The sequence below is a fragment of the Cetorhinus maximus genome, chromosome 10, assembly GCF_964194155.1.
Source record: "Cetorhinus maximus chromosome 10, sCetMax3.hap1.1, whole genome shotgun sequence".
Lineage (NCBI taxonomy): Eukaryota > Metazoa > Chordata > Chondrichthyes > Lamniformes > Cetorhinidae > Cetorhinus > Cetorhinus maximus.
This window is the reverse complement of record NC_135888.1, coordinates 128278662-128290924: the sequence shown is the minus strand read 5'-3', so window position 1 is coordinate 128290924 and position 12263 is coordinate 128278662. Positions and strand designations below refer to the sequence as shown.

The 12263-nt window shown below is 45.9% G+C and overlaps 1 protein-coding gene and 1 pseudogene across 2 annotated transcripts in view; both read left to right on the top strand.

Moving 5' to 3' along the window:
• LOC144686007 (15-hydroxyprostaglandin dehydrogenase [NAD(+)]-like) overlaps positions 1–12263 on the top strand; it is a 121827-nt gene that overhangs the window by 55560 nt on the left and 54004 nt on the right. The window lies entirely within an intron of this gene.
• Positions 1–12263, top strand: part of LOC144685308 (15-hydroxyprostaglandin dehydrogenase [NAD(+)]-like) — a 28442-nt pseudogene that overhangs the window by 14595 nt on the left and 1584 nt on the right. The window contains exons 5-8 of the transcript XR_013577706.1: positions 3877–3983; positions 4184–4280; positions 6458–6534; positions 10739–10902. The product of XR_013577706.1 is annotated as a 15-hydroxyprostaglandin dehydrogenase [NAD(+)]-like (transcript). The remainder of the gene's footprint in view (positions 1–3876; positions 3984–4183; positions 4281–6457; positions 6535–10738; positions 10903–12263) is intronic.

The window sequence follows — 12263 nt, the reverse complement described above, 5'->3', positions numbered from 1 at the left end:
TGGCCCAGCTCCGTTCTTGCCCCATCGAAGTCAGCTCTTGTCCAGTTAATTATTCTTACTCTGGTTTGCCTATAGTCCTTTTCTATCATCATCCTAAAATGTACAATACAATGATCACTGTCTCCTAAGTGTCCCCCCACTGACACTTGATCTACTTGGCCCACCTCATTTCCAAGAACCTGGTCCAACAGTGCATCTTTTCTTGTTGGATTGGACACATATACTGCTGTAGAAAATTCACCTGAACACAATCTAGGAACTTTTGCCCTTCTCCATCCTTTACACCACCACTGTCCCAGTCTACATTCGGGTAATTAAAGTCCCCCATTATAACTACTCTATAATGCCTGCATCTATCTGTAATTTCCCTGCAGATTTGTTTTTCTATATCCTTCTTACTATTTGGCGGCCTATACACTGCACTGAGCAATGTAATTGCACCCTTTTTGTTCCTTAGCTCTAGCCAACTTGATACTGCCCTTGAACCCTCTGGGACATCCTCTTTCTCCAGAACTGCAACACTCTCCTTAACCAATACTGCCACCTTTCCTCCTTTCCTTCCTTTCCTATCTCTTCTGAACATCCTGTACCCAGGAATATTTAAACCCAATTCTGCCCTTCCTTGAGCCAGGTCTCTGTTATCGCCACAACATCATATTTCCACATGGCAATCTGCGCCTGTAACTCCCCAATCCTATTTACTGTACTCCATGCATTCACATTCATGCATAGTAATTTCTCCTGATTTCGATTTTGCTACTTTCTCCCTTACCCTGACATTACCTATTAACTTACTATTCTCTATATTAGTGCTATCTGTCCCTCCCAGTATTTTGTGCACCCTAGTATTCCTCTCTAATATTTTTTCTTGGTTCCCACACCCCTGCTGAGTTAGTTTAGAGCCCTCCCAACAGCAACTAGCAAGGAACTCAGTCCCAGCTCTGTTCAGGTGCAACCCGTCTGGCTTGTACAGGTGCCATCTCTCCCAGAGCCAGTCCCAATGTCCCAAGAATCTAAATCTCTTCCTCCTGCACCATCCTTCCAGCCACACATTCATCTGCCTTATCCTCCTATTTCTGTACTCAATGGCATGCGGCACTGGGAGAAATCCGGAGATTACTACGTTCGAGGTCCTGCTTGCTAATTTTCTTCCTAACTCCCTAAATTCTGATTGCAGGACCACATCCCCCTTCCTACCTAAGTCATTGGTACCAATGTGGACCATGACCTCTGGCTGATCACCCTCCTCCAGAAGAATGACCTGCACCTGCTCTGTGACATCCTTGACCCTGGCACCAGGGAGGCAACATATCATCTTAGAGTCGCGTCTATGGTCACAGAAACGCCTGTCTGTTCCCCTAGCCAATGAACCCCCTGTCACTATAGCTCATCCTTTCTTCTTCCTTGCCCCCCTGTACAGCCGAGCCGCTCATGATGCTACAAACTTGGGCGCTCCTCTGCGGAACCAGCGCCCTCACCAGCTTCCAAAATGGAAAACTGATTGGTGAGTGGGACCCCAGGGGACTCTTGCACTACCTGCCTACTTCTCTTGGACTGCCTGGTGGTCACCCATTCCCTCTCTGTCTCCAAGGTGCGGTGTGACTACCTCTCTGAACGTGCCATCCACGAAGCGCTCAGCTTCGCGGATGCGCCACAGCGGCTCCAGCTGCCACTCGAGATCTGAAACCCGGAGCTTAAGTTTCTGCAGCTGACAGCACTTCCCGCACATGTAGTCAGCTAGGACACTGGTAGCGTCCATGACTTCGCACATATTACAAGACATGCATTTCACTTGATTGAGCTGCCCCGCCATGTCTTAACTCTACTTCCCTTATGTTAACTTTATTCTAAGAGCCCCCACCGGTCAAAATTGCTTTGTTTTACTCTTTCAAACTCAGTATATGTTTGCCAAGGCTGTTTTCTCATATTTCTAAATTTCTGCCTGTATGCCTCAGGAACCAACTCATATGCACTCAAAATTGCCTTTTTTACCACATCGTAGTTCATTGACATTTCTTCTGACAGTGAAGCATATACCTCATGCACTCTACCCGCCAACCTAGATTGTAACAACGATGTCCGGTTTTCCTGTGGCCATTTCATCTGTTTAGCTATCTTCTCAAATGAGATAAAGAATGCTTCAACATCTCTTTCCTCAAAATTTGGAAGAGCTTGTAGAAATTTAAACATCTCCCCACTGGGTTTTAGGTTAAAGGTTTTGTCATCATCAGAACTTTCCTCAGAATCTGAGATCTCTTTTTTAACTGCCGGCCTTTTAAGCTGGTATTCCCTTTCTCATTCCTCCTCTTTTTCCTTTGCCTCTCTTTCTTTATCCTTTTCTCTTGTCTGGAGTTCCGGTTCCAGCTTCTTTTCTTTCTCCTGCCTTTCTGCTTGCTCCCTTTGAATTGCCCTTTCTCTTTCCTTTTCTTTTTCTTTCTCCGCCCTTTCTTTTTCTGCTGCCTCTAGCTCAAGTTTTTTAAAATTTTCTTTTCTTGTTCAAGTTCAAGCTTCTTCATTTCTAACTGAAGTCACACTACCTCCAGCTGTGACTCACCAGTGTCAGGTATCACTTCCAACTTTAAATGCTGTGCTGTACCTTTGATTATATCTGTTTTCCTTACCACTGCAACTAATCCCAATTGTAACTTCTCTGCCAAATCCATTAACTTAACTTCAGTTACCTTTTGTAAACCAGCCAAAGTTATAACTTCAACTGCCAAAGCCATATTGCAGTCTCACCGCTTAAAAATCCCCCACAGCAACTCGTGAATTCAAAGTGCTTCTCATACTCATAATCTTAAGGTTCACCAACTCTAAACCAATCAAGGAATCTCAAATATACCCTGCAAAGAGCCCCCAACTTTGTTATGGCACAGCCGATGGTAAATGTTGAGCTGCTCAAATTCGAAAGGGAAACTTGAAACAACTGCCACAACTGTTTTGCAATTTGTAGGAATTTTGAGATGCGTGCCTTGAATTCAGTAGTAATAAGACCACCGAGTCTTATAGGTTTCTTACAAAACTAAATTAAATCTTTATTAATAGATGAAATGATTTTAAGCACTCACATAGATCTACAAATTACTACTGTGATAACTTCTAAATCCCCTAGTTAATCTAATTCCCAGTTACACTTTCATTAAGGCAACAGTAAGACACATGGATTTTAAAAGACCCAGGCAAAGAACACGATACCCTGGGCAATCCAATTCAAAGTGAGTTTTCTTAACTTCAGTTCTCGTAGACAGCTTGAGGCTTTTCACACCTGTTTTAGATCTTACAATGTCTACCCTTACACACAGCTTCTCTCTTTTATACATATTATCCCCTTTGAATGCAAATTCCCATTATTTCACTATATCTTTGGACTTTACCTCTAATGATAAAAATCCCTCATAGCATAATTTTACCAGCAATCTTTGGGAAAAATAAACACACTGTTTCTTAACCTCTCCTGGCTAGGTGAAACATTTCACCCCTCCTTTGAATTCAAGCTAGTCTGGTGTATTTAAAATGCAAATGTTCCCGTTACCTCTTACACTCTAAAACATCCCCCGTGTTTACCTATTTAACATTTCAAACTTAGCTTATCATCTGATACATCACAGCCTTCAGACCAGCTGCCTTTAATTCAATTAAGTCACACAGACACACAGACACACACACAGATCCCACTATTACTCTACTTTGCAATAAATTCCAATAACATTATGGAAATTATTATATCTTCCTGACACTTCCTCACAAGTTGAATTCTTCCCTTCCTCCCACAACCTCCCCAAGGCCACAGACCCAAAGACCATGACACCAAGACAGGCCCGTCGAAAAGTCTGGGCTCTGATACGTTTGGATATTAAGTTGCCTTTTTTCTTGTAGATGCATTCAAGAAAACAGTTGAAAATTTCCTGCAGTTGGACATTGTTTGCAACAATGCTGGGATAGGTGATGAGAAAAACTGGGAGAGATGTGTGGATATAAACTTGGTAAGTATGAGCATTTGTACTCTTGTGCCTACAAGCTTAGCCAAGTACACTATGAATTTACTCTTGTGCCTGTACTTTGTGACTCCACTCATGCCTGAAGTCTGTGCCTGTAACCTGAATTCCGATTGTACTCCATGACTGTAGGTACCTATACTGTTCTGCTACCCGTATTTGCTCACATTATGTTGCTTGTATTGCAGGTCAGTATGATCAGAGGAACCTACCTGGGACTTAATTACATGAGTAAAAAGACTGGTGGTGCAGGAGGAGTTATAATCAACATTTCCTCCATGGCAGGTACAAAACACTTCATGTAAATAGTTAAAGTCAGCTGAGAATTAATGTATTGATGGATATTTAGATAAATAACAAGAATTATTTGCATATCCAGGTAAAGAACCTGGCTGGTGTACAGTGTGCCTTTTCACTAGGGAGAGATATTTGCATGTAAGTGAAAATAAAAGGTACATTGAAAAGTAGAAAGGAGAATCTTTACAAGGATAAATGCTGTGCACCTGGGTTATACTCACTGACTGTGTACCTGGGTTAGACACCCTGACTATGTACTTGGAGTACACTCACTGAATGTGCCTCCAGGGTAAACTCGTGCCTGTATATTAGAAGTAGACTCACTGACTGTGTACCCGGGGCAGACTCACTTACTGTGTACCCAGAGTATACTCACTGACTGTGTACTTGAGGTAGACTTGCTGACTGTGTAGCTAGGGTTGATGGACTGACTGTATCCAGAGTATACTCACTGACTGTGTACTTGAGGTAGACTTGCTGACTGTGTAGCTAGGGTTGATGGACTGACTGTATCCAGAGTATACTCACTGACTGTACCCAGGGTAGTCTCACTGCTTGCATATCTGGGGTAGAGTCCCTGGCTTGTATGAGACACTGGTTGGACCTCAGCTGGAGTACTGCGTACAGCTCTGGGCACTGCATTTTAAGAAGGATGCAAAGGCATTGAAGAGAGTGCAGAAGAGATTTACGAGAATGATTCCACGGGTGGGAAATATCTGTTATGAAGATAGATTGGAGAAGTTGGGATCGTTTTCCTTGGAGAAAAGAAGGCTGAGAGGAGATTTGATAGAAGTGTTCAAAATCATGAGGGACCTGGACAGGGTAGATAAGGAGAATCTGTTCCCATTGGCAGAAGGATCAAGAACCAGAGGGCACAGGTTTAAGGTAGTTGGTAAAAGAGGGGAAAATGATATGAGAAAAATCTTTTTCACACAGTGAGTGGTTAGGGTCTGGAATGCACTGCCTGAGTGTATGGTGGAAGCAGATTCAACTGAAGCATTCAAAAGGGAATTAGACTGTTAAATGAAAAGGAAGAATGTGCAGGGTTATGGGGAGAAGGCAGGAGAATAGCACTAGGTGAAATGCTTATTCAGAGAGCAGGTGCAGACATGATGGGCCGAATGACCTCCTACTGTGCTGTAAAAACTCTGTGATTCTGTGTACCAGGGTTTACTCATTATGTTCTATGCTGCACATTAGTAGAAGATGTGTTTACAACAGATGGTACAGATCAACTGCTTACTTTTATGATTCAAACCTTATGTACACAGTTTGGATAAATCATTGATGCGGAAGAATTGGTACATATGGATAAAGAGCAGGGGACTGGGACTAATTGGATTGCCCTTTCGAAGAGCCAGAACAGGCACAATGGGCCAAATGATCTCTTCCTGAGCTGTAAGAATCTATTATTCTGTGGCACGCTATGATTTGGTGATTCTGAGGCATTGTCCAATGCCAAGCAGACCTTTGGTATTTGAGATATGGGCTATTCAACACTCTGCACAAACCAGCAGCCAAAGCAACTTGTGCTCATCTATGTCTGGGTATGTGAGGGTATCAGGTACGAGCAGTTGAACACCATGCACACCTGACCCTACTGAACAACCTCATACCCCTTCATTGATCCTCCTGCTGCTCCTGTTCCTACAGGCAGTGCCATTCCACTGCTGGAAACCCGAGTGATAATGCCATAAAAAGGGGAAAACAGGGCAGAACAGAACAAATATCTACTGTCCAAAACTTCTGACTGACTCTTGAACTGTCCGCCTGCCCAGAGCTTGGAATTGAGCAAGCTGATTACAATGGGTGGTGAGCTAAATTAACGTCCAGTGGGGAGGAGTTATTATTCCTCTCCCAACTGGTTGTTTGAAGCATTTCTCTGACTCAGAGCCTGTGAATCCAAGTGTCCATCACATTCTCTGTCTCAAATTCCCCATCGCCCAGAGCACCCAGAAAATCACAACCATTCAATCTCTGATATTATCTATACTTGCAGTCCTCGGGGAGATATTGGGGATCGATCATCCACCCCAGCCATATGGACCTTGATCTTTGACCTAGGCTTACTGGGACTGGTGAAATCTTTTACCTTTCAATATAGACTGCCCTCCCTATGCTAGTAATTCTGCTCCTTCTTTGTCTCTTTTGTCAACCCTCTACAGGAATCAATCCTATAATATTTGGGCCTGCCTAATCAGCATCTAAGCACGGAGTGGTGGGGTTCTCCCGGGCAATAGCAGTAAGTGTTTGTCACAAGTGGCTAGGTTCTACGATCCCCCTCAGTTATTCTCCAGTAATATCATGGCACATCTCATTGGATTCTAATAGATTCAAAACCGATTCCAATGGATTCTAATGGAATCTGTCTCTGATAGATTCAGTGCCCAGCTCATTGGATCTCTGATAGATTCAGGGTCCAACTCGCTGGATCTCCGATAATTTTTTTTAACATTGATTCTTTCATGGGATGCGAGTGTCTTTGGCAAGGCAACATATGTTACCCATCCCTAATTACCCTTGAACTGAGTGGCTTGCCACACCATTTCAGCGGGTAGTTAAGACTCAACCACATTGCTGTGGGTCTGGAGTCACATGTGGACCAGCATATTCCCTTCCGAATCCCCCAATCATATCTTGGTCCAATGAGAATCCCCATTCTTGGGGAGTTTTGTAACTGCCCCGAAATGGGAGCTTTGAAACTTCTTTATCGAAAGAGTGGTGAGAATGTGGAACTCGCCACCACAGATGTATTCAAGGGGAAGCTAGACAAGCATTTGAAAGGGAAAGGAATAGATGGTGTTACGGATGGATGGGGGGGTGGTGAGTGGTGCAGTGGGGTGGCAGAGAAATACTGAAACCTCTGTTTCCTTCCTGATTGTCCATTATGCTTTTGAAAAGGAAGATGTGTGTGCTTCTTAACCCAGGTGTGTGGACAATTTGAATAATTACCAGCAAGCTTTTTATGGGTTTAAATAAAGAGGATTATTTTTAATGTATTCTTTTTATGGGATGTGGACGTCGCTGGCGAGGACAGCATTTATTGCCAATCCCTAATTTCCCCCGAGAAGGTGGTGGTGAGCCACCTTCTTTAGCTGCTACAGTCCATACAGTGCAGGTACACCCACAGTGCTGTTAGGAAGAGAGTTCCAGGGTTTTAACCCAGCAACAGTGAAAGAACGGCAATATATTTCCAAGTCAGGATGGTGAGGGGCTTTGAGGGGAACTTGCAGGTGATGGTGTTCCCATGCGCCTGATGCCCTTGTCCTTTTAGGTGGTAGAGGTCACGTGTTTGGAAGGTGCTGACAAAGGAGCCTTGATGAGTTGCTGCAGTGCATCTTGTAGATGATACATACTGCTGCCACTGTGTGTTGGTGGTGGATAGAGTGAATGTTTAAGGTGGTGGATGGAGTGCCAATCAAGCATCCTGACTTGTGCCTTGTAGATGGCAGACAGGCTTTGGAGAGTCAGGAGGTGAGTTATTTGCCAGAGAATTCCCAGCCTCCGACCGGCTCTTGTAGCCACAGTATTTTAATGGCTAGTCCAGTTTAGTTTCTGGGCAATGGGAACCCCCAGGATGTTGATAGTGGGAGATTCAGCAATGGTAATGCCATTGAATTTCAAGGGGACTTAATTAGATTCCATCTTGGACACAGACTGGGTATCAGAGGAGTCGCAAATGGTACTGAACTTTGTGAAATCATCAGTGAACATCCCGACTTCTGACTTTATGATGGAAGGAAAGTCATCGATGAAGCAGTTGAAGATGGCTGAGCCTAGGACACTACCCTGAGGAACTCCTGCAGTGATGTCCTGGGACTGAGATTATTGAGCTCCAATAACCACAACCATCTTCCTTTGTGTGAGATATGACTCCACCCATTGGAGAGTTTACCCCCTGAATCCCATTGACTCCAGTTTTGCCAGGGCTCCTTGATGCCACACTTCGTTAAATTCTGCCTTGATGTCAATGGCAGTGACACTTACCTCGCCCTTGAGTCTGCTCTTTAATCCATGTTTAGACCAAGGCTGTAATGAAGTCAGGAGCTGAGAGACCCTGGCAGAACCCGCATTGAGCATCGTTGAGCAGGTTAGTGCTGAATAAGTGCACTTGATAGCACGGTCAACGACACCTTCCATCACTTTGATGATGATCTAGAGTAGACTGATGGGGCTGTAATTGGCCAGGTTGGATTTGTCCTGCTTTTTGTGGACAGGACATATCTGGGCAATTTTCCACATAGCCGGGTAGATGCCAGTGTTGTAGCTGCACTGGAAAAGTTTGGCTTGATGCGCAGCTAGCTCTGGAGCATAAGTGTTCAGTACTATTGCCGGAATATTCACGTGCCCGCTGTCTTTGCGGGACCCAGTGTCTTCAGCTGTTTCTTGATATCACATTGAGTGAATCGAATTGGCTGAAGACTGGCATCTGTGATGCTGGGGGCCTCAGAAGGAGGCTGATATAAATCATCCACTCGGCCCTTCTGGCTGAAGATGCTGACCCTGAAAATCTAATGCTATGGCACTCACTCACACACACTCACACACACTCACTCACGCACACGAACACACACACACACACGGAAAGTACAGTTAAGGAAAATAATGAACATTTACAAGTTGTAAACGAAAGGAATAGTTGACATGATTGGCTCATCTTGGAAAACACATGTTGCAGGCCTGATGAAGACATCTTCACTCTGAAGTGTAGCCGGGTGAATTCACTAGCCCAAGTTGCATGCCAGAGTTGTTGCAGGATTCTCTCGAAGAGATGGACTTTCCGCAGGTCACAAAATTGGTTACTTGTAGTCTTATTACCAGGAGATCAGTTTGCTGTATTGGCGGACTTGAAAAGGAACAGGCTTGGAGACCTTATGATGTTAAAGCCTCCAGTTTTAAGGTAGAGGTAGATGTTGCAATTCTCTCTGCTGCTGCCGCTGTTCTGTCTTTCGGCAGACAGAACTTAAAGAGTAAAAAAGGAGACTGACATGGCTGCCTTACCATGTGACTTCTCACACTTCCCTTCCAAATATGGTGTTGGGCTTAGGCATATTAGCCACATCCTGGATTTTTGTTTGAACTCATTTCCCTTACGGGTTTGAGTCAATCATCATCTTTGTTTCAGAGAGATCCATTCAAGTCATGAAACATCTTTTGCCATGGTTTCAGGAGATGGTGAATGACACTTCTGGGTCTGGAATGTGTCCTTTTGTCCTTAAGGCAGTGTGGCAGTTTGGAATTCATAGACCAAGTCAAATAACCCTTGGCGGCCATCTTTTGCAGCCCATCATTGTCTAATTTTACAAGAAAAGCCAGTTCCAGAAGATTCCACGCTGAATACAGTTCATATTTAAAAGCTTTGAATGACATGCTTTTACTGGACATGACAATGATAACAATGCTAGATTTAGATGAGAAAAGATGGGAGGAGGCTTGAGGGGAGGAGAAACACCGGCATGGATTGGGTGGGCCAAATGGCCTGTTTCTGTGCTGTATGTCCTATGTAATCCTACGTAACTGCCCAGAGAGGGGAACTTTGCAACTGTTTCCAGAGGAGAGCTTTGTAACTTGGCCGAGAGGGAGCTTCGTAACTGCCCTAGAGAAGAAGGTCATAACTACCGCAAGGTAGGAACCTCACACCTGCTCCGAGAGGGGATCCTCGTAACTGCCCTGGTACTGGACTGGTTATCATGTTAGATTTTGGGCTCCATGACTGAAGCTTAAAACCCCAGGAAGGCAGAAACCAGGAATCCTGGCCGGCAAAGAACTCCACAGTGGAGATGCCATGTTATACTGGGGTTATAAAGAATTCCATCGTGGGCGTGCTCTGTGACACGGGGTGGGTGAGGAGTTCCATGGTGGAAGTGGTGTGTGACGCTATGAGCATAGCGGTAATGTCACTGGACTTCAATCCAGCGGCCTGAGCTAATGGTCAGAGATTTGTTTAAAATCACATCACTCCAGCTGAGGAATTTAAATTAGCTGGCACTGACCACATAAACGTTGATGGATTAAGGATGTTAGAATGTGATACTGACCACAACCAAAGCAGAAGCAAAAATTCAATTAATTAAATAAATCTGGAATTAAAAAGCTAGCATCAGTATAGTAACCATGAAACTACTGGATTGTCTTAAAAATTCAACAGGTTCACTGGTGTCTTTCAGGGGAAGAAACCTGCAATTCTTACCAGACTGGCCCACATGTGACACCAGACCCACAGCAATATACTGGCTCTTAATTGCCCCCTGAAATAACCTAGCAAGTAATTCACTTGTATAGGAACAGGCAATAAATGCTGGCCTTGCCAGAAGCTTCCACATCCTGTGAAAGAATAAATTAAAAAGAGTACTCTGGTGGGTTATGCAATGTGACCACTGTTTGATCTACAGCGCCGTGCTTTCTTTGATCTCCAATCTAAGCCTTCCTTTGTTTCCTGTGTTCAGGGAGCCTCCATGGCAGAGAAACTCGGAGTTCGGATCAATGCCCTCTGTCCATCGTTCACTGACACCCCAATCATGGAGACTATTTCATCATGAGAAATATTGGGGCAATTTGCAGGGCTGGAGAAGATTGCAATAAAAACTGTGGCAGCAGTTGGCATTATAGAGTGAGAATGAAAGTTCGAATTTGAATCTTCCAATTCTTGCTAACTACTGGCATTAATTGAACATTGGTTTCATCAGATAACTGCCCTGGGAGTATTTGATGGGGACAGTGTAGAGGGAAGTTTACTCTGTATATAACCTGTCCTGCATCTGCCCTGGGAGAGTTTGATAGGGACAGTGTAGGGGGAGGTTTACTCCAAATCCAATTCCCTGAGGTGTGACTGTACTCTGGAGAAAACTATCTCAAAATTTCTTCCTCTCTGTTATATGTCAGACTGTCTCTAACTCACACTCCAGCTCCAGAACTCTGAGCCAGAGTGACTCAAGGCAGAGGCATTTCCTGCAGATGAGGCAATCTGGGACATTTTAGCAGTCTCCAAGTTCTCATATACTTTGTATTGACACAATGCCTTTTCTCCATTTCTACTCTTTGTTTATTTATGTATTCAATTCTTAATTATTTATTCCGCTCCAGGTCCTTCTGAATCTAGTCCTTCTGCCCACAGGCGTCCCTATTCAGGGCCTCGAACTCCTGGTCCACCCAATCCTGATCCTCCTGATTCCAGTCCTTCCTCTCCAGATCCTCTCTCTTGGGGCATTACCGCTTTGGGTGCTACAATTTCCAGTCCACTCTCTCTGGGTCCTTCCACTTCCAGTCCTTCTATCCCCGAGGCCTCCCACCTCAGTCTCCAGGGCCCCTGCCTCTCCTCTTGCCCGGGTCTCCTCTCGCCCGCCCCTCCTCTCGCCCGGGTCTCCTCTCGCCCGCCTCTCCTCTCGCCCGCCTCTCCTCTCGCCCGCCTCTCCTCTCGCCCGCCTCTCCTCTCGCCCGGGTCTCCTCTCGCCCGCCTCTCCTCTCGCCTGCCTCTCCTCTCGCCTGGGTCTCCTCTCGCCCGCCTCTCCTCTCGCCCGCCTCTCCTCTCGCCCGCCTCTCCTCTCGCCTGCCTCTCCTCTCGCCCGCCTCTCCTCTCGCCCGCCTCTCCTCTCGCCTGCCTCTCCTCTCGCCTGCCTCTCCTCTCGCCCGCCTCTCCTCTCGCCCGCCTCTCCTCTCGCCCGCCTCTCCTCTCGCCTGCCTCTCCTCTCGCCTGGGTCTCCTCTCGCCCGCCTCTCCTCTCGCCCGCCTCTCCTCTCGCCCGGGTCTCCTCTCGCCCGGGTCTCCTCTCGCCTGGGTCTCCTCTCGCCCGGGTCTCCTCTCGCTTGCCTCTCCCCTCGCCTGCCTCTCCTCTCGCCCGGGTCTCCTCTCGCCCGGGTCTCCTCTCGCCTGCCTCTCCTCTCGCCTGCCTCTCCTCTCGCCCGCCTCTCCTCTCGCCCGCCTCTTCTCTCGCCCGCCTCTCCTCTCGCCCGCCTCGCCTCTCGCCCGCCTCTC